This window comes from Mus caroli, unplaced genomic scaffold (genome assembly GCF_978045245.1).
Source record: "Mus caroli unplaced genomic scaffold, Mus_caroli_1 scaffold_13, whole genome shotgun sequence".
Lineage (NCBI taxonomy): Eukaryota > Metazoa > Chordata > Mammalia > Rodentia > Muridae > Mus > Mus caroli.
The window spans coordinates 49,066,168-49,090,220 of record NW_028227268.1 but is presented as its reverse complement, the minus strand read 5'-3'; the positions used below and the strand labels follow the sequence as shown (position 1 = coordinate 49,090,220).

General features: G+C 37.8%; 1 pseudogene; it reads left to right on the top strand.

The window, feature by feature from the left end:
- Positions 1-11,178: 11,178 nt before the first annotated feature.
- On the top strand, positions 11,179-12,124 carry LOC110288496 (olfactory receptor 1468-like; annotated as a pseudogene).
- Positions 12,125-24,053: the final 11,929 nt, after the last annotated feature.

The window sequence follows — 24,053 nt, the reverse complement described above, 5'->3', positions numbered from 1 at the left end:
GCTAACATTATCCTGTCTTCCCATACTATGTGAGACCCTAAGCCATGCTTTATAGCATCATATACTTATATACCATGCACTTAATACTTTGATTATGGCTTGAAACAATATTCCCATCAATTGTAAAGTATATGCTGGAAAGGTCACATATGACTTCATTCCATTTTGTTGTTTACAATCATTCATAATCTCCAACTAGGGTTAATACCTATCATGTTGCATGAATTTGGTCAGTGAATATTTGTTTCCTGCAGTTCAAATTGACACAGATTAGTTCAACCTCAATGGTAGAAAAATTATCATTTAAATATAAATTTAAATATAAATACTTGAATTGTTAACACTTAATTTTACACTCTATGGTGAGTGTTATAGATCTAACGTATGTTTTCAGTGTTAGGGTTAATTATTTGTTTCACTTCTCAGAGGAATCAATGACTACAAATCATATCCATATGCTCTAATCATCAAGATGTAATTGATTCTGATGTGGAACACAAATAGGATGATATATTTATAAATTATAAAATGAAGGAACAAAATTCTTTGAATCTTCACTTGTTATTCCTCAGACATTTACTCTATATATGATGATTAATTTATGCATCAAGTGGGTTAAGTCCAACATTAATTTTTAAATAATTTTAATAGATATGCAGATATTCTCTAAATGTCATTAAAGTGTGTGGACTTTGCATGAATAAGAAACACTCAATTACATGATGAGCTTCATACAGTCAGATGAAGGATTTAGGTGGAAAATACAATTTATTATAGAAAATGTTTGCATCTTCTGCCTTAGATACATCTTTAACCTCCACTCTTCTCAGGGATTCCAATGTTCTAGACAGTTCTTCAAATATTGTCATATAAGTTTCTAACATCAGTCTGTGTCCTAAGTCACATGCAATTGAACACACACACGCACACACACACACACACACACACACACACACACACACACACAAGCACACACTGTGATTCTTGACAACACTGGATAATTTGAATCTATGATGCATCTCAAAGCTAACTAAACAGGGAAAATATCAATAGATCTCAACAAGTTTTCTGAAATGTTACAACCTAGTCTGAGAACTGGCATATTCATAGACTGACAGTGTTTCAACCAGCTATATTCAAAGCCTGCACACTTAAGGAGTTGTGGATAAATATTACAGAGGGAAAACCATATAGGAAAAAATGTCATGCATCATTTTAAAAAAATGCTCTCCCTGTGTATCCCAGATTGACCTTAAAAACAATCAATCAAACAAACAAACACCACTCCAGACTCTTTTTGCTGAACACTAGAATGACACAAATGTGTTACCAAGTCCAGTTTCTGCTTCTTCAGAAAATAAACAGTGCCTCTGTGTTATGTATGCATGTGTACAAAGATCAGAATCCAGAGAAATCACCATTAATTGTTACCACTGATAGGTCAATGAACTTCATAAATTCTTTAGATGTTAAAACCACAGTTACCAAATTAAACAGCCCAGGAAAATCATGAGAAATAGGTTTCTAATATTTGCTACATCTGTGTATCTTCTTGTATTCTGTAGAGTCAGTAAGTTTTGTTGAGTAACTCTCATTCTACATTTACTTGAACACCTAGATGTTATAAATTCTGTCTTTGATGGACTGAATTCAGGAGTAATTTCATAAAATATCAATAAAACTGAGGTTTCAAACTTGTGCATATAAAATTAATCATCATCTTGGGGAGGACATTGCTCAGAGTTTGCTAAGACACCACAGGATGAAGTAGAGTAAAGTAGCCTTCAGCACAACCACAGTAAACTCCATCTTACAGGGCTGCTCTTGTGTTGAAATGGTATAATACTGATAGAAAAATATAATCAATAATTATAATGAACCCACCAATATAAAAGAGGTTATGTGAGGACCATGGAACAAATAGTTTTACAGTGTGATGAAATCTTGGAAGACAGAGAAAAGAAGCATGTTATCATACCTGAAAAACTGTCCTGCATCATGCTAGAAATTCATGCAGATTCACAGAAACACACTTGCTTATTTTCCCAAATAAACCTAGCTCTCCCGAGGCTGAGTCCTAGTTTCTGACTGTTGATCCTACTTACATTCATTTTATTTGCAGGCACAAGAATAGCAGCCTCTGTACTCATCACCTATCTGCACCATCCTTGCATACATTCCCCTGCTATTTCTGGGCCTCAAGTGCCCAGCATCCTAGAGGAATTCAGTTCCTGTATGTCTCATTAAGTAAGGCATAGTAATTACTTAGGACCTTTCTCGGACCAATTTACTACAGGGATCTCTAGTGGAGACCAATTATGGCCACTGATCACTATTTCTTGTACTTAAGAGAAGGTAGAATTTAAAGACAGCAAATAAAACTAATTAAAAATCAGCACCAAAAAGAAAGCCAAAAAGCATGGAAAGATGCATAGTTATTCTATACTCAGGTAATGAACATGGCTTCTACTTGACTGGAGCTCACTTTTTTAACAGGGAAAGGGAAAAATGGTGATTGCATACCATTTCAAATTGTCAGGAACTTTTCTGGTTATAAATAACGTAAAGTGTTTCACACTCAACGGAATTCTATACAAACATCAGTCGTTTTTATATCTTTGGATGTGAGGCTAGTCTTTATTGGCTGAGCCAGGTCTTCAGCCCATCCTATTGCTTGATCCTGAAGCAGTCTATGCCCAAATAAATGAGGTATCTACCAAAGCCTGGAAGGCATTGCCAAACAAAGGCACACTCTCAGGCAATCTTATGAAAATCTTGCAGGGTCCCACAGAACCATTTTCAGACTTTGTAGCATGCCTTGTTGAAGCAGCTGCTAGAATTTTTGGAGACTCAGATACAGCTATGCCTTTCAGGGCAGTTTCTTCTAAAATGTCCTCTTTGGCCACACTTATAACAAGCATCATTGCTAAACTTGCCCAACTGCACTACCACTGCCGTTAGGCCTGCATTGGTTAACGGGCCCCCTAGTTCTCTGCAAACCTTCATCCATACTTCTAAACCTTTATGTTTATAGGGTGTAATGGCTGCTCTGCATTCTTTAGTACATTGCTCATATACTAGCTGCTTCACCAAAGGCATTACGGACAGGTTGTAGGGCTTCTCCTAAAAAAAGTTGACACATAGTAGGACTGTTTGCCATCCCTTGAGGTAATGCATTCCCAAAATTAAGGATAGTACATTATATAGATGATGTCCTTCTTGCCTCAAAGAATAAAGAAAGTTTAGATGAAGCCTATATTAAGCTAGTAAAAGAATTAGAAATGAAACAATTATTTATAGCTCCTGATAAAGTTCAAATGGGAAATTTAGGAGAGTTCTTGAGTGCTCGAATTACTCCACATTTTATTACACCTCAAAAGATAGAATTATGTAAAGTAAAGTTCATTTGAAAACACTGAATGATTTTCAGAAGTTGTTGGGAGATATAAATTGGATTCGTCCATTATGAGGCTATCAAATTTTGAATTAATCCCTCTTTTCGATATATTGAAGGGTTATCCACAGCTTTCGTCACCTCATGCTCTTACCCCTGAGGCTCCAGTAGCATTAGAAAAGGTAGAAAGGTGTTTAGAAAAGGCCAAGCTGTATAGATGGAAAGAAGGAGAGGACATTCTCCTATGCGTTTTGAAGACATTCCGTCAACCAACAGGAGTGTTGTGGCAGTCAGGCCCTCTATTGTGGATTTATCCTCATGTGTCTCCCAATAAAACCCTTGAATATTACCCCATTGCTGTAGCTCAATTAGCAATTTTGGGCATTAAATCGTGTATTCAACATTTTGGAGCACCCCCTCAGAAAATCATTACACCTTATAATGCTAATCAAATACAGATCCTAAGTTCTGTGATAGATGATTGGGCCCTATTGAGCTGTAGTTTTGATTGGACATCCTGAGTTTTGCAGGCAAATGGATGGAACTAGAAAATATCATCCTGAGTGAGGCAACACAGACCTAAAAAGACATGCATGATATGTACTCACTAATAAGTGGATATTAGCCAATAAAAGTTCAGAATATAAAAGATATAGTTCACAGAACTAAAAAAACTTCAAAGAGTTGAAGGGGACAAATGAGGATGCCTCAATTCCACTTGGGAGGGAAAGAAAGCAATCATAAGTTGGGAGGAAGGGAGGGAATTAGGTGGGAAAGGGGACAGGTGGGAAAGGGAAACATGATCTTGTATTGGGTGAGGGAAAAGGACTGAAGCACTGCAGGCCAGCAGAAAGAATGGAAACAGGAAACCTCGGGAGTTAGGAGGTGTGGGGACCCTCCAGAATGTACCAGAGACCTGGTAGGTGAGCGACTCCTGGGACTCAAATAGAGGAACCTTAGATGAAGTGCCCTACAGTGGGGAGAGGGAACTTTTAGAACCCACCTCCAGCAGAAAGACAGGGCATCAAGTGATTGATGGGGTTGCCATCCCACACTCAAAACTCTGACCCATAATTGTTCTGTCTGAAAGAACTTCAGGGATGGAATCAGAGAGGAGCCTAAGGAAAAGGAGATCCAGTGGCAAGTCCAAAGTGGGATCCAGCTCAAGAGGATATTCCCAAGGCCTGACACTATTACTGCTAGCAAAAATGGACCTATCATGATTGCCCTCTGAAAACCCTACAAGCATCTGAAAGAGTCAGATGCAGATATTTGCACCCAATCAATGAAAGAAGTTATTGACTACTTAGAGACTAGAGAAAATCTGGAAGAAGCAGAGGAAGAGAATGACCCTGTAGAAGGACCAGCAGTATCTATTACCTGGGACCTCCGAGATCTCTCAGACACTTGACCACCAAACAGGTAGCATATACCAGCTGATATGAGGCCCCCAAAACATATAGAACAGAGGACTGCTGGGTCTGTAGTCAGAGAAGATGCACCTAACTGAAGAGACTAGAGGCCCCAGGGTGTTTTTTGGTCTTGTCAGTTAGAGGTGGGGGTATGGGGACATCTTTATAGAGACAAGGGTTGGAGAGGATTATGGGATGTGGAACAGTCAGAGAGGGTGGACCAGGAGAGGGATAAAATCTTTAGTGTAAAAACTGTTTAAATAAAATTTTAAAAAAGAAAAGAAAAACCACTAATAGCATGAAGTAGAATTGTCTATAGATGGATAGAGGTGAGAGTATATGTGAATGGACACAGGAATTCTTTGGGGGGAATAATGGGTTCTAAAATTCATTGTAGACTCCTTGAATGACACTGAAAATACTAAGGCTATCTAGTTATAATTTTGTATGGGTACATCACTGTTTTTAGGGATGATTGAATTGGATCTTGGTCCTACCAAACAACCACTTTTTTCTCAAATTATTCAAAGCTCAGAGAGTGGATGACAACATTCTTTTTGGGGTAATTAAAAATCAACTGAGTAGCAAGCAAAATGTGGTTGTTCTATGCAACTAGAACAGGCAGCACTGTGTCTAACATACTGAACCCATACTTAGATCTCACTTACTTTATCTATACTCAAAGGTAAATCATCTCTAAGAACTCCATAAAAGTTATATCAGTAAGGATCAAGATTCTATGGGCTTGAAAGTTTGTGTTTCATTATTGTGTACAGAACTGCACTTAACTGATGGCTACCATGTTCAGAATACTATAGTGAAGGAAGGAATTATGAATGCCACCTCTGACTTTGTTATCAATGGTCACTCATTCAACATGGAATTATAAAGTAATCTCACATAGATGGGGAGGGGTTGGATAATGGTGGTAGTAGGTACAATTAATGTTTTCACATGGAGGTAAGAAGGCAAAGTGATTGAACAGGTGTGGAAACATGGACTGTTTTCTATTGGCTTGAGGAAGACTTAAACTTGCCATGTGATCGCCCTATTCCCTGTATATAATAATGCCCCTTTCATATCTTGGCACAGCCAGAATATAGTAAGATGAAATTTAAAATTTTCAAGAATGTTCTGTCTCTGCCCTCCATCTTCTTGCAGATAGTTATGTTGAATTGTGATGCTATCCTTGGGAGCTTAGAAGTGTGGGTGGTTTTCTACAGTCTCATTCTGCTTAAAAACTACTGGTGGATAGGGTAGAGAGATGGCTCAGCACTTAAAGGCTAGGCTCACAACCAAGAATATAAAAATTACTCATAGCTGTTTGTCTACAGTTTTGTTGAATGAGACACTTAAAGCCAATAACATTCAAAATAATTTCTGATAGTATGAGGTGGTTTTCAGTCAACTTTCTTTGCTTTTCTCACTAAAAAATGGGATCCAGTCTAGAGAAGCCTTGTTCATGACATGAACATGAAACAAGTATGCTTTTTCATACCCTTTTGGCATTATTATTGCTGCTATTAATTTATTATTTTGTTTGTTGTTCTTTAAATTCTACCATCTCCTAAGTGTAGGAAGTAATGATAATTAACTATAATTGGTCTCCACTAGAGATCTTGGATGTAAATTGGCCCTAGAATGGTCCAGTGTAATTACTATGTCCTTAATGAGTTATACAGGATTTGTACACCTCTGGGATGTTGGGCACTTAAGGTCCAGGGATGGCAGCAGAAGGCAGTAAGTAGAGATGGTATAGATAGGTGATGTTTATACAGCAGCAGCTATTCTGTCTGCAAATAAAATAAAAGGGATCAGGAGCATAAACCAGAAACTACGACTCAGACTCATCAGTTCTGGGTACATTCAGGAAAATAATCTGGTATCTTGCAATCAATTGGAATTTCTGTTTTATGAAAAATAGGTTTTCGAGGTATACATTTCTTCTTTTCTTAGACATACTGTGATAGTATTTATTTCATGGTCATCATATACCCCTTTCATATTGTTGTGCTCTTTATTATTACTTGTTATGTGACTTTTCCAAATATTTTAACACAAGAATTTACCAAGAGAAGGAGTTCAGTTCTTTTGTGCTTAATGTTAGTTTACTATACTTTCACCTCTGGGGTCTGAACAAACTCTGAAATAGTGTCCTACTTAAAATGATGATTAATTTTATCTGGACAAGTTTACTAATATCTGAGTCACTGATATTGTATGTTAATGTTCCTAAGTACAGGTCATCAATAATGATAGTAATAACATTTGGTGTTATAATTATGTAATCCATAATGAAAGTTAGTCAAACTCGGTACCTCTATAGAACCTAAGCAGAAATGCAAGTGTACCAAATGTTAAAACATATCCAAATGTTAAAACATATTCCTTGTGATTTTGTGTTGTTTAATTTGAGACCTACAATCTTAACATATAGAAAGGGTTGGAAGTTCATTGACTCATCAGTAGTAACCATGGATGGTGATTTCTCTGGATTCTGATCATGGCACACATTTTTACATAACATGAAAGTACTGTTCATTTACATGAGAAGCAGAAAATGGTTATGGTGGCACATTTTTTCATGGCAGTACTTGGGATGCAGAGGTAATGAGTGCTCCATGTTTGAGGCCAGTGAGGGATTTATAAGAAGAGCAACTTTTTAATGGTGCATGCTTTTTTTTCCTACATGGTTTACCCTCTATAAAGCTAACCAATAAAGTCTTAGTGTGTAATCTCTGAATTGAGCTGTATTGAAAAACTGTCAGTCTGTGAAGGTGAAAGTGGTCAGATTAGGTTGTAGCATTTTTGAGAGAGTTGTTTAGATCTCCTGGAGTTTCTTCTTTTGTTGTCAGGAGCCATAATGGGACAAGCTAATAACCAGCTGGTGATCATCCTGAAATGGCCTGCTTCCGATTATTATATACTCTGCAACAGGTGTGCCCCTATTAAGCAAGCTTGTAAGGGATTCATTTTAGGAAAGAGTCCCACTATTAATATGCTCATCCTGTTATTATTAAACATACATAACAATTACTAAGTAGTAGCACACCCCTTTGGAGCAGATCTCTGAAGATCCCTGAAGATGTATTGTCTTGTAGTGATGCTATCTAGACAAATAGATGACTTAAATCTTAATGATGATCCTCTAAGAATTCCTAAAATTATATCTGTGATTATTGAGCTATAATTCATTTTATGATAGTCAGAACTGCAATGAGAACTCACCAGTCTCCCAAGTGTCACCAGTTAATTGCTCTTAGGTAGTAACCAGACTTTCTCCTAATCAGAGCATATTCCAAGAGGTTGTAAAACAATTAACCAAAGGACAGAAGATATAATATTGACTGGGTTTACCTATTTAAAACTTCACTAATAACTTAGTTATGGTTTTAAACCTTCAGTGACCCTGTGGAGCTGAGACAGGCAATGGATGTTTAGCCAGATAATTACTTCTAATGGATATGCATGTAAACATTCACTGTTCTAAACTTCTATTTCAATTTATGATTTGATTTTTTTGGTGTGATCTTGTGATGAACTTTGTAACATTTGATCATGTATTGTGAAAGATGTATAAGTACTGAGGACAAAGAGATGAAAGAGGAGAAAGCAGAATTTTTTGCTTTTCCCCACATAGAGTAGAAATATTTTCCCTTTCCCCACTTAGAGAATTTTTTCCCTTTCCCCACTTAGGATCTTTTTGCTTTTCCTTAGATATCTCTTATAGGAAACTTTTTACAACTTAGTAATAATTGCTATAATAACCTTTCTAAGCGTCTCTTTTTCTTCCTGTGACGTCTACTAGCAGGCTTAAAGTTAGAGCCCAGGAATTCCCGCTGGGATAGAACAAAGAACATATTGCTTAATTTTCCCCTGTTAGGCTACAGTGTTAATCACCTAATCCAGCAGTCTTTTACACTCAGAAAGAGCAAGAAAGATTTTTGGACTTTTTAGAAGTTATCAGCAGCATTTCAGTACAGTTAGAGAGCTAGAAAGCCCTTAGACCCTCAGACTTTCAAGCCATCAGGAAAGTCCTACTCTGTGCCTCCACCACTACCCATTCTGGGCCAGGAGGCTTCAGGCATGTTGTGTCAGCTTTGATACTTGTGATAGATTAAATATCCAGTGGCATCCAGAATCCTATGATGGCATGTGTGTGTGTGTGTGTATGTGTGTTTGTGTGTGTGCATGCACATGTGTGTGCATGCACAATCATGTGTGTGTACTCATGTATGCCTTCCCATACGTGTGACTAGGATATAGATGGACCAGTGTTAGAGACTGATCAAGGGAACCTTTGAATAACTGTTAATAATGTTGGAGGCACAGAGAAGAGTGGGTATTATACACCTGTACCTAAGGCAGAAGATGCAACCTTTTCTACACCAAATTGTCCATTTTCCCTAATTCTTTAATCTGAATGCATGAAGCTCACTCTGTGGTGAAGTGTTAGTGACTTCATCAAAGTCTACAGATTTTAATGACAGTTTGAGAATATCTGCATAGCAATGAGTATGGTCCAAATCAGTATCAATCTTAATGCCCTTGATGCATAAATTCACCCTCATATACACTATAGATATCTGAGGAAGAACAAAGGTGAACCTTCCAAACTATTACTTATTTTTTCTAATTCATAAAAATTTTCATTATGGTTGCTGCATCAATGTCAATGACATTTTGAGTATTAAAACATATGGATGTGATTTGGAGTCATCATTATCACTGTGGAGTGATACAAATGATTGACCCTAGCACTGTAGAAACACATCATCAGATCTCTGAAGAACAGTGTAGAGTTTAACTTTTCAAATCTTCATATTTAAATGTGGACTTTTCTGTTTGATGATAAATAAAATGTATCATTTTGAGTAGCATGTAATGATACTCCATCAGCCAATTTCATGCATCATGGCAGGTATTGGCCCTAGTTGGAAAATCTGAATGATGGTAAACAACCAAACAAAATGAAGACATATGTAACCTTTCCTACATATTGTTTACAATTAATATGAGTAGAGATTAAACAGTAATCACATATTAAGTGCATGGGATAGGGATGTGATGCTAAGACATAGATGAAGCCATCACTTAGTATGGGACTAGAGTATTCAGCTGAGTTTGTCATAAGAAATGTCTCTGACCTGTGAGTGAGGATGAACCAGATGAATCAGGAAAGTGATAGGCAAGAGGATGTACAACTATAACACAGATGATGAGTCCTAAGCCCAGCATTGATAAAGAGAGAAATCAAAGGGTCACTGTGAGACCATATGAGATTTGCCCCTGGCACCTGTGAGATAATGAAACAGCATTTATGTCCGTGTAGGAGTTTTGACCATATTCTCAGAGCATTAGTAGTAATTGGAAAAATAAATCAGGAAAAAAATATAATGGAACTTCTTTGCTAGAATTCAACAGTGTAAATAAAACATGATGATGGAAAAGAGAAGGATCAAGAGACATGAGAACATGATCATTACTGTGTCTGCCTCTGTATTCCAGTAACCACAATATGGGGTCCTCATATATTGTTATAAGCTTACAAAGAGGAATGAATGAAAGAGAAGACATATGTAGGGGAGACTCTGTTTAATGTATGACAGCATTCAAGGTAAGAAAACTAATAAATGGATTTAAAATCACTGATTACTAATGAAAACCTTATTTTCTTTTTCTGTACTATAGGAGACCAGAAAGATAGAACAAGCAATGGTTTGGGAGACAACAAAATGAAAACATTAATTTCATTTGAGATATTTGAGGATCTGGTGCCTGTCATTAAGTAATGGAATGAACTTAATTAGTTTACAGTGGAGTAAAAACATCTATGTTACAGAGTCATTCCAGTCCAAGTTTGAAAGTGTATTTTTTCTTGAAATCTATATAAAATTTTAATGATAAATTTTATACAAATTCTTCAATAATATCAATATACAAAATAACAGAGCAAATGTCAAACGAATAGACAACAGTCAACTAGGATGAGCAGGTAGCAGGAGAAAGAAGCATTAATTCATTTTGTATTTCAGTAGAAACAGCACAGAAGTATCTAGAAAAAAAAGAGGAGATTGAAACCTATTAAAGAGAAGTTTAAAAAAAACATTAATGATTACAGTGATTATAGACATGTGCAGTTTTGAGGTTATAACTACTATGATGACTGTAAGATCCATTTTTGTACAATATATTTCCTGAGTGTATACTCTCTCTCTCTCTCTCTCTCTCTCTCTCTCTCTCTCTCTCTCTCTCTCTCTCTCTCTCTCTCACACACACACACACACACACACACACACACATCTATGTATAGATATATAAATTTTTATTTTGAATTTTCAGTAACTCTAATTATGTTTTATTAGAATACTGGAGAATAAGAAAATGAACAACCAGACTGTCAACTCTCAGTTCCTCCTCCTGGGCCTGCCCATTCCCCTGGAGTACAAGCACCTGTTCTTTGCCCTCTTCCTGGTCATGTACCTCAACATCATCCTGGGGAACCTCATTATCATCATCCTTATTCTACTGGACACCCATCTCCACACACCCATGTACTTTTTTCTCAGCAACTTGTCCTTCTCTGATCTCTGCTTTTCCTCTGTCACAATGCCCAAGTTGCTGCAGAACATGCAGAGCCAGGACCCATCCATCCCCTATGCCGGCTGTCTGACACAAATGTACTTTTTCATGGCTTTTGGGAACATGGAAATCTATCTTCTTGTGGTCATGGCCTATGACCGCTATGTGGCCATCTGCTTCCCTCTTCATTACACCAGCATCATGAGCCCTAAGCTCTGTGTGTCTCTGGTAGTGCTCTCCTGGGTATTTACCATTCTGTATTCCATGTTACACACCCTACTCTTGGCAAGATTGTCATTCTGTGAGGACAATGTGATCCCCCACTTTTTTCTGTGACATATCTGCTCTGCTCAAGTTGGCCTGCTCTGACATTTATATTAATGAACTAATGATATTTATCGTGGGAGGGCTTGATACTGTGATCCCATTTTTGCTCATTGTTGTTTCCTATGTACAAATTGTCTGCTCCATTCTAAAGTTCTCATCTACACGGGGCATACACAAGGTCTTCTCCACCTGTGGCTCCCACCTGTCTGTGGTCTCACTGTTCTATGGGACAATTATTGGTGTCTACATATGCCCATCAGCTAATAACTCTACTGTGAAGGAGACTGTCATGGCCCTGATGTACACAGTGGTGACTCCCATGCTGAATCCCTTCATCTACAGTCTGAGAAACAGAGATATGAAAGAGGCCCTGATCAGAGTCCTTTGTAAGAAGCAAATCTCGTTATAATAACTATACTGGAGATTTAAAACTCAAATTCATCTAGTAATTACATTGATATTAATAACACAAAATGTATCCTTACAATAAAACACACTGTATGATATTCTCATTTATAATAGGAAATTTTACAAAGTATTTTAGTAAGGGAAAGGGACCTGTGTGACTCAGTGATGCTATCCCTTGCTTTTTCAGAGGTGATTCTAAAATATATTAGGAAAGAAGCACTTTTTTTTCAGATCTCCATCCCTTGAATTTTCTTTATTAATTTTAAAAGGAATCTTTTCACATAAAATATCATCAAGCCATATAATACAACACATCATCCACTCTTCCTAGGTCCCCCTTCTCAAATATACTCCCCCTTCATTTCTTTCGTTTTCTTTTTTTTTTCTTTTCTTTTTTATTATATATATATATATATGTGTGTGTGTGTGTGTATATATATATATAATAAATATATATATATATAAAATAAATATATATAATATATATAAAATTTACATTTTAAATGTTATCCTCTCTCCTGGTTTCCCCTCTGGAAAAAACTTTATTCCATCCCCTCTTCCATGGCTCACCAACCCACCCACTCGCACATCCTGGTCCTGGCATTCTCCTACACTGGGGCATAGAGCTTTCACAAGACCAAGGGCCTCTCCTCCCATTGATGACCAACAAGGCAGTCCTTTGCTACATATGCAGCTGGAGCCATGGTTCTCTCCATGTGTACTCTCTGGTTGGTGGTTTAGTCCCTGGAAGCTCATGTGTTACTGGTTGGTTCATATTGTTTTTTCTCCTATGGGGTTGCAAACTCCTTTAGATCCTTGGATCCTTTCTCTAGCTCCTTAATTGAACACCCTGTGTTAAGTCCAATGGTTGGCTGAGAGCACCCTTCTCTGTATTTATCAGGCATTGGCAGAACCTCTCAGGAGACAGCAATATCAGGCTCCTGTCAGCAAGCACTTCTTGTCATCCATAATAGTGTCTGGGTTTGGTGACTGTGTGTGGGATTGATTCCAAGGTGGGACAGTCTCCAGAAGGTCTGGAAGGTCTTTCCTTCAGTCTCTGCTCCACACTTGTTGCTGTATGTCCTCCCATGGGTATTTTGTTCTCCATTCTAAGAAGGAGCAAAATATCCACACTTTGGTCTTCCTTCTTGAGTTTCATGTGTTTTGCAAAATGTATCTTGTGTATTCTAATTTTCTGGGCTAATACCCGCTTATCAGTGAGTGCATATCATGTGTGGTTTTTTGTGATTGGGTTACTTCACTCAGGGTGATATCCTCCAGATCTATCCATTTGCCTAAGAATTTCATAAATACATTGTTTTTAATTGCTAAGTAGTACTCCTTTGTGTCTCTCAGAGATCAGTCCTCACAGGAGAGCTCGTGGACCACAGAAGCAACAGAACTTCTTCGATAGGTTCCGTTCAGACATTCATCTTCAGCCAAGAGGCAGAGCTGAGACCCAGACCTCTGGACACCTTCCCTTCCAGAGAAGAGTCGGCCTCCATGGAGGGCTCTGACTTCAGGACCAAGTGAGATCACCATTTTTTTTTAATTCCAGGTGAATTTGGAAATTGATCTTTCTAAATCTCTGAAGCATTGATTTGGAATTTTGGGGTGATTGAATTGAATCTGTATATTGCTTTTGGCAAGATGGCCATTTTTACTATATTAATCCTGCCAATCCATGAGCCTGGGAGATCTTTCTATCCTCTAAGATCTTCATTGATTTCTTTCTTCAGTGACTTGAATTACTTGTCATACAGATCTTTCTCTTGCTTAGTTAGAGCTACCTCAAGATACTTATATTATTTGTGAGTATTGTGAAGGATATTTTGCTAATTTGTTTGTCAGCCTGTTTATACTTTCAGTAGATGAAGGCCACTGATTTGTTTTAGTTAATTTTTTATCCAACCACTTTGCTGAAGTTGTTTTTCAGGTTTAGGAGTTCTCTGGTGGAATTTTTGTGGTAACTTAAGTGGTAACTTAACTTTTGTGGTATACTATCATCTCATCTGCAAATAGTCACATTTTGTTTTCTTCCTTTGCAATTTCTATTTCTTTGATCTCCTTTTGTTGTCTAATTGCTCTCGCTAAGACTTTGAGTACTATATTGAATAGGTAGGGAGAGAGTGGAAGCCTTGTCTAGTCCCTGATTTTAGTGGGATTGCTTCAAGTTCCTGTCCATTTAGTTTGATGTTGGCTACTGTTTTGCTGTATACTGCTTTTACTATGCATAGGTATTGGCCTTGAATTCTTGATCTTTCCAAGACTTTTACTATGAAGGGGTGTTGGATTTTGTCAAATGCTTCCTTAGCATCTAATGAAATGGTCATGTGCTTTTCTCTTGAGTTTGTGTATATAGTGGTTTATATTGATGGATTTCTGTATATGGTAACGTCCCTGAATCCCTGGAATGAAGCCTACTTGATCAAGATGGATGATCGTTTTGGTGTGTTCTTGGATTCAGTTTTTGAGAATTTTATTCAGTATTTTTGCATTGATATACATAAGGAAAAATGGTCTGAAGTTCACTTTCTTTGTTGGGTTTTTGTGTGGTTTAGTATCAGAGTAACAGTGACTTTATAGAATGAATTGTGTAGTGTTTCTTCTGTTTCTATTTTGTGGAATAATTTGACGAGTATTGGTATTGGGTCTTCTTTGAATGTCTGATAGAACTCTGCACTAAATCTATCTGGTCCTAGGCTTTGTTTTTTTTGGTTTTTTTTCTTTGTTTTGTTTTGTTTTGTTTTTGGTTGGGAGACTATTAATGACTGCTTGTATTTCTCTAGGGGTTATTGGGACTGTTTAGATAGTTTATCTGATCCTGATTTAACTTTGATATCTGGAGAGAGCATACATTAGTAGCTTGATATCATATCTGAAAGCTCTAGAACAAAAAGAAGCAAATACACCCAAGAGGGGTAGACAGCAAGAAATAATCAAGTTCAGGGCTGAAATCAACCAAGTAGAAACAGAAAGAATCATACAAAAAAAATCAACCAAACCAACAGCTGGCTCTTTGAGAAAATCAACAAGATAGATAAACCCTTAGCCAGATTAACCAGAGATCACAGAAACATTATACAAATTAACAAAATCAGAAATGAAAAGGGAAGCCGGGCATGGTGGTGCACGCCTTTTATCCCAGCACTCGGGAGGCAGAGGCAGGCAGGTTTCTGAGTTTGAGGCCAGCCTGGTTTACAAAGTGAGTTCCAGGACAGCCAGGGCTATACAGAGAAACCTGTCTCGAAAAAAATAAAAAAGAAAGAAAAGAAAAAAAAAAAGAAATGAAAAGGGAGACAAAGCAACAGAAACTGAGGAAATCCAAAAAATCATCAGACCCTACTACAAAAGCCTATAGTCAACAAAACTGGAAAGTCCCCCTTCATTTCTACTTCAGAAAAAAAAAATACTTCCAAGAGATGACAGACAAACTGGATACAATAATACAAGACAAAAACCCTCAAATTAAACTGGAGAAGTCAACTGAAATAGATAATTAGTCTCAATAGCAGAGAAAAGAATCAAAGATAAACACATTGTATGGAGTCTCTCAGAAATATCAAGATAAAAGACTTAAACTTTACTGAGAGGACCTGATGCAGACCCAGGTATACTCAGTTCTTGGCATTTTAGCCTTGTAAGTCTATGTGAGCTTTGCTTAGTTGATATGATGGGCCATGTTTTGTAATGTCTTCCACTTCTGACTTCTATAATATTTCCTGCCCTTCTTCTCTGATGTTATCTGATATCCAATAAACTCAATAAATGCAAATCAAAACAACCCTGAGATTCCACCTCACACCAGTCAGAATGGCTAAGATCCAAAATTCAGGTGACAGCTGATTCTGGCAAGGATGTGGAGAAAGAGGAACACTCCTCCATTGTTGGTGGGAAAGAACACATGCAACACTATGTTCTAGCTATTTCGAGACAGGTTTCTCTGTATAGCCCTGGCTGTCCTGGAACTCACTTGGCAATTGGAAAAGGGCACAACATTTGAAATATAAATAAATAAATATCCAATAAACTCAATAAGAACATATTCTGGATATCAGAAAAGGGCACAACATTTGAAATATAAATAAATAAATATCCAATAAACTCAAGAAACTCCCATTACATCCCTTCATCCTCCTACCTCCATTGTGTAAATGTACCACATTTTCTGTGTTCATTCCTCTGTTGAGGGACATCTGGGTTCTTTCCAGCTTCTAGCTATTATAAATAAGGCTGCTATGAACATAGTGTTGCATGTGTTCTTATTACCAGTTGGAACATCTTCTGGATATATGCCCAGGAGAGGTATTGCTGAATCCTCTGGTAGTACTATGTCCAACTTTATGAGGAACCACCAGACTGATTTCCAGAGTGGTGGTATAAGCTTGCAATCCCACCAACAATGGAGGAGTGTTCCTCTTTCTCCACATCCTTGCCAGAATCAGCTGTCACCTGAATTTTGGATCTTAGCCATTCTGACTGGTGTGAGGTGGAATCTCAGGGTTGTTTTGATTTGCATTTCCCTGATGATTAAGGATATTGAACATTTTTTCAGGTGCTTCTCAGCCATTCAGTATTCTTTAGTTAAGATTCTTTGTTTAGATCTGTACCCCATTTTTAATGGGGATATTTGAATTTCTGGAGTCCAGCTTCTTGAGTTCTTTGTATATATTGGATATTATTCAAGTAAACTTCATCCCAGGGATGCAGGGGGGTTTAATATATGGAAATCCATCAATTTAATCCACTACATAAATAAATTCAAAGATAAAAACCACATGATCATCTCGTTAGATGCTGATAAAGAATTTGACAAAATCCAACACCCATTCATGATAAAAGTCTTGGAAAATTCAGGAATTCAAGGCCCATACCTAAACATAATAAAAGCAATGTACACCAAACCAGTAGCCAACATCAAAGTAAATGGAGAGAAACTGGAAGCAATCCTACTAAAATCAGGGACTAGACAAGTTGCCCACTTTCTCCCTACCTATTCAATATAGTACTTGAAGTCCTAGCCAGAGCAATTAGACAACAAAAGGAGGTCAAGGGGATACAAATTGGAAAGGAAGAATTCAAAATGTCACTATTTGCAGATGCTATGATAGTATATATAAGTGACCCCAAAAATTCCACCAGAGAACTCCTAAACCTGATAAACAGCTTCAGTGAAGTAGCTGGATATAGAATTTGAACATTCTTTAGTTGTTTCTCAGCCATTCAAGATTCCTACACTGAGAATTCTTTGTTTAGCTCTGTACACCATTTTTAATAGGGTTATTTGTTTCTCTGGAGTCTAACTTCTTAAGTTCTTTATATATAGGATATTAGCCCTCAGTTGGATGTAGCATCAGTAATGATCTTTTCCCAATTAGTAGGCTGAAGTTTTGTCCTGATGTGCCTTGAATTCCTGATCTTTTCAAGACTTTTAACATGAAGGTTTGTGGAATTTGTTCACATGTTTTTTTCTGCATCTAATGAGATAATCATGTGGTTTTTTTTTTCCTTTGAGCTTGTTTATATAATAGGTTACATTGATGGATTTCCATATATTGAACCATTCCTGTGATGAAGCTTATTTGATCATGATGAATGGTTGTTTTGATGTGTTCTTGGATTCAGTATGTGAAAATTTTACTGAGAATTTTTGCATTGATATTCATAAGAAAAATTGTTTTGAAGTTCTCTTTCTTTGTTGGGTCTTTGTGTGGCTTAGTTATCAGCATAACTATGTCTTCTTAGAACAAATTAGGTAATGTTCCTTCTATAAGTATTTTGTGGAATAGTTTGAAGAGTATTGGTATTAGGTCTTATTTGAAGATTTGATAGAATTCTGCACTAAATCATCTGGTCTTGGGCTTTTTATTTGGTTGGGAGAATTTTAATGACTGATTCTATTTCTTTAAGGGTCATGGGACTGTTTAGATGGTTTATCTGATGCTGATTTAACTTTGGTACCTTGTATCTGTCTAGAAAATTATCCATTTCATCAAGATTTTCCAGTTTCATTGATTATTGACTTTTGTAGTTAGGATCCAATGATATTTTGAATTTCTTCATTTTCTGTTGTTATGTCTTCCTTTTATTTTCTGATTTTGTTAAGTTAGATACTGTTTCAATGCCCTATTGTTACTCTGGCTAAGGGTTAATTGATCTTTTTGATTTTCTCAAAGAACTAGCTCCTGGTTTTTTTTTTTTTTTTATTCTTTGTATAGTTCTCTTTGTGTCTACTTGGTTGATTTTAGTCCTATGTTTCATTATTTCCTGTCATCTACTCCTCTTGAGTGTATTTGCTTCTTTTTGTTCAAGAGCTTTCAGATGTGCTGTTAAACTGCTAGTGTATAATCTCTCCAGTTTCATTTTGGAGCCACTCAGAGCTATGCGTTTTCTTCTTAGCACAAATTTCTTTATAGCACCACTTTAATTGACTGACAGATACATTCTTTCTGATGATGAATGGACAAGGCACTGATCTAGAAGTATAACAGAATATCATTGAGCATCATTTCTTGGATTTTTATGTTTATTTCTTCCAGTTATATTTGCTTCTACCATAAGTATCTGAGCTATCTATTCCTTAGTTCTTGGTCATTTGGGCAGTGTAAGGTACTTAGTTCCCCTTGTGAACTGATCCTCAAGTTTAACCAAACATTGGTTGGCCATTCCCACAAGTTCTGCACCACCATTGCACTGGTACATCTTGTAGACAGATTGTAGATGGAAGTGTTTTGTTATTGTTGGATTGGTGTTATGCTTTCTCTTTCCAAAGCATGCTGAGTATCTTCTTGCATTAAAGAGAAGAAAATGTAGGGGTGAAGACTTCCATCCCTCACTAACTTGACCTCGCTATGTTCAATGAGATATTTGGAATTTTTGGCAATAGGGCTTGGCTCTCAATTTTCATAGAACTATACACTGTCCTAGTATCAGCCTGGGTTATTTAGGGATGTATGTAGGACTACCACACACAATAACTCAACTAAATCTAACCCACTACTGGGAACCTTTCTTGGCCAAAAAAAGATGCTCACTTCAGTCTCTGTATCCTCCACTAGGAGTCCTCTCTTGGGTCACCCTCACAGATTCCTGAAAGTTCCCAGTGCACCAGGCTTTCACCAATTCACAAATATCTCACACCCAATTCAAGCTGTCTCCCTCTGCACTCTCTCTACATTTATCCCCTGCTACCATATACCTTCTACTTCTGTCTACATCTGTCTCCAGTCCACTCTCTGAGTATATATTATTTTCCCATTCACATGGAGATCCATGCTTCCTCAGTATAACCCTCCTCTTTACATAACCTTTCAGGACTGGGTAGATTGTAGTTTGATTATCATTTACTTAAAAGATAATGTACACTTATAAATATATGCACACCATATTTGTCTTGCTGGATCTGAATTACCTCACTGGGAATGATTTTTTTTTTACACTCATTTGACTGTAAATTTCATGATGTCATTTTTAACAATTGAGAAATATTCCATTGTGTAAATGTACCACATTTCTTTATTCATTCTTTCTTTGAGTCAGTGATGTCTATTTTACCAATTTTAAAATGAGTGTGGGCCAGAGCACCTGGGGGAGCCATATTGGTTCCCAGATCCCTCAGAGACTAGTCTGAGCAGGTGAGAGTGTAGACTACAGAAGCTAACAGCTTCTGGGACAGGCAGAAGCCACACAGCTTCTGGGGCAGACCCTTTTCAGGCTCCAGTCATCCGGGAAAGTTCCCTGCCAGAGAAGAGGTGTCTTTCCCGCCTGGGACAAAAACCACATGATCATCTTGTTAGATGTGGAGAAAGCATTTGACAAAATCCAACACCCATTCATGATAAAAGTCTTGGAAAGATCAGGAATTCAAGGCCCATACCTAAACATGATAAAAGCAATCTACAGCAAACCAGTAGCCAACATCAAAGTAAATGGTGAGAAGCTGGAAGAAATCCCACTAAACCAGGGACTAGACAAGACTGTCCACTATCTCCCTATCTATTCAACATTGTACTTGAAGTCCTAGCCAGAGCAATTCGACAACAAAAGGAGATCAAGGGGATACAAATTGGAAAATAAGAAGTCAAAATATCACTCTTTGCAGATGGTATGATAGTATACATAAGTGACCCTAAAAATTCCACCAGAGAACTCCTAAACCTGATAAACAGCTTCAATGAAGTAGCTGGATATAAAATTAACTCAAACATATCAATGGCCTTTCTCTACACAAAGGATAAACAGTCTGAGAGAGAAATTAGGGAAACAACACGCTTCTCAATGGTCATAAATAATATAAAATATCTTGGCGTGACTCTAACTAAGGAAGTGAAAGATTTCTATGATAAGAACTTCAAGTCTCTGAAGAAAGAAATTAAAGAAGAATCTCAGAAGATGGAAAGATCTCCCATGCTCATGGATTGGCAGGATCAACATTGTAAAAAATGGCTATCTTGCCAAAAGAAATCTACAGATTCAATGCAATTCCCATCAAAATTCCAACTCAATTCTTCAACGAATTAGAAAGAGCAATCTGCAGATTCATCTGGAATAACGAAAAACCTAGGATAGCAAAAACTCTTCTTAAGGATAAAAGAACCTCTGATGGAATCACCATGTCTGACCTAAAGCCTTACTACAGAGCAATTGTGATAAAAACTGCATGGTACTGGTATAGTAACAGACAAGTAGACCAATGGAATAGAATTGAAGACCCAGAAATGAACCCACACACCTATGGTCACTTGATCTTCGACAAGGGAGCTAAAACCATCCAGTGGAAGAAAGACAGCATTTTCAACAAATGGTGCTGGCACAACTGGTTGTTATCATGTAGAATAATGGGAATCGATCCATTCCTATCTCCTTGTACTAAGGTCAAATCTAAGTGGATCAAGGAACTTCACATAAAACCAGAGACACTGAAACTTATAGAGGAGAAAGTGGGGAAAAGCCTTGAAGATATGGGCACAGGGGAAAAATTCCTGAATAGAACAGCAATGGCTTGTGCTGTAAGATCGAGAATTGACAAATGGGACCTCATGAAACTGCAAAGCTTCTGCAAGGCAAATGACACCGTCAATAAGACAAAAAGACCACCAACAGATTGGGAAAGGATCTTTACCTATCGTAAATCATATAGGGGACTAATATCCAATATATATAAAGAACACAAGAAGGTGGACTCCAGAAAATCAAATAACCCCATTTAAAAATGGGGCTCAGAACTGAACAAAGAATTCTCACCTGAGGAATACCGAATGGCAGAGAAGCACCTGAAAAAATGTTCAACATCCTTAATCATCAGGGAAATGCAAATCAAAAAAACCCTGAGATTCCACCTCACACCAGTCAGAATGGCTAAGATCAAAAATTCAGGTGACAGCAGATGCTGGCGAGGATGTGGAGAAAGAGGAACACTCCTCCATTGTTGGTGGGATTGCAAGTTTTTACAACCACTCTGGAAATTAGTCTAGCAGTTCCTTAGAAAATTGGACATAGTACTACCGGAGGATCCAGCAATACCTCTCCTGGGCATATATCCAGAAGATATCCCAACAGGTAAGAAGGACACATTCTCCACTATGTTCATAGCAGCCTTATTTATAATAGCCAGAAGCTGGAAAGAACCCAGATGCCCCTCAAAAGAGGAATGGATACAGAAAATGTGGTACATTTACACAATGGAGTACTACTCAGCTATTAAAAGGAATGAATTTATGAAATTCCTAGGCAAATGGATGGACCTGGAGGGCATCATCCTGAGTGAGGTAACATAATCACAAAGGAACTCACACAATATGTACTCACTGATAAGTGGATATTAGCCCCAAAACTTAGGATACCCAAGATATAAGATACAATTTGTTAAACACATGAAACTCAAGAAGAACGAAGACCAAAGTGTGGACACTGTGCCCCTTCTTAGAATTGGGAACAAATCATTCATGGAAAGAGTTACAGAGATAAAGTTTGGAGCTGTGACGAAAGTATGGACCACCTAAAGAGTGCCATTTCCAGGGATCCATCCCATAAACAGCTTCCAAACGCTGACACCATTGCATACACTAGCAAGATTTTGCTGAAAGGACCCAGATATAGCTGTCTCTTGCGAGACAATGCCGGGGCCTAGCAAACACAGAAGTGGATGATCACAGTCAGCTATTGAATGGATCACAGGGTCCCCAATGGTGGAGCTAGAGAAAGTATCCAAGGAGCTAAAGGGAACTGCAACCCTATAGGTGGAACAACATTATGAACTAACCAGTACCCCAGAGCTCTTGACTCTAGCTGCATATGTATCAAAAGATGGCTTAGTATGTTGTCACTGGAAAGAGAGGCCCATAGGACTTGCAAACTTTATATGCCCCAGTACAGGGGAATGCCAGGGCCAAGGTGTGGGAGTGGGTGGGTAGGGGATTGGGGGAGGAGTCTATTGGGGACTTTTTGGATAGCATTGGAAATGTAAATGAGGAAAATACCTAATAAAAAAGATTAATTAAAAAAAAAGAATGGAAAGAGAAAGAGTAACACTCCTCCACTATTGGTCAGATTGCAAACTGGTACAGCTGCTCTCGAAATCAATCTGGAGCTTCCTCAGAAAATTGAAAATAGATCCACCTGAAAACCCAGCAATACTACTCTTGGGAATATTCCCAAAAGATGCCCCAGTAGGCCATAGGTGCACATGTTACACTGTGTTCACAGTGGCCTTATTTGTGATAGAAGAAGCTGGAAACAACCCAGATGTTCCATGACAGAAAAATGGATACAGAAAATGTGGTTCACTTACACAATGGAATACTACTAGGCTATTTAAGAATGAGGACATCCTGAGTTTTGCAGGCAAATGGATGGAAGTAGAAATATCATCCTGAATGAGGTAACTTAGACCCAAAAGGACATGCATATGTACTCACTAATATGTGGATGTTAGCACCCCCACACCCAAAGTACAGAGTACTCAAGATACAGTCCACAGAACTCAAAAGGTCAACAAGCTTAAGGGCCTAAGTGAGGACACCTCAGTCACACTTGGGAGAGAGAAGAAAGCAATCACAAGTGGGGAGGGAGGAAGGGACCTGTGTGGGAAAGTGGACAGGGTTGTGGGGGGAGTAGCAGGCAGAGGGAAGCCTGATCTGGTACTGGGTTAGGGAAAAGGACTGAAGCCCTGAGGGCCAGCAGAAGGAATGGAAATAGTCAACCTCAGGAGATAAGAGGTTGGGGGGACCCTCTGGAATGAACCAGAGACCTGAGGGGTAAGATACTCTCAGGACTCAAAGGGACTGAAATGCCTGATAGCAGGGAGAGGAACTTATAGAGCCTACTTCCAGCAGGAAGACAGGACATCAAATGAGACAGAGGGGGGTCAGTCCCACAGTCACAACTCTGACCTATAATTGTTTCTGTCTGAAAGAATTACAGGGATGGAAATGGAGAGAAGCCTGAGGAACAGCATGTCCAGAGGCAGGTCCAAAGTGAGATCCAGCTCAAGGGGAGGTCCCAAGGCCTGACACTATTACTGAGGTTATGGAGCATTCACAAAAAAGTTGACCTAGCATGAACGAGCTTCAGAAGCAGCTATTTACACCCAACCAATGGACAGAAGCAGCTGACCTCTGTTGTTGAATTAGGGAAGGATAAAAGAAGCTGAGGATAGCATTTGAAATGTAAATGAAGAAAACACCTAATTAAAAATTTTAAAATTAAATTAATTTAATTTTAATAAAAGATTTGAAAGTTCTCTGTGATCTAAAAGTATATCTCCCTTTTCTGAAATTTCTGAATCCTTGTATTTATGGCATAGAGCCTGTAAGTGTGAAAATCCCATCAAATGAAACAGAAAAATAATGAAAGACACATCTATGGAAAAATCCAATTTATCATTGAGGCAAATCTTGAGATCTTATTACTATTTCTTCTAGAAACTGATA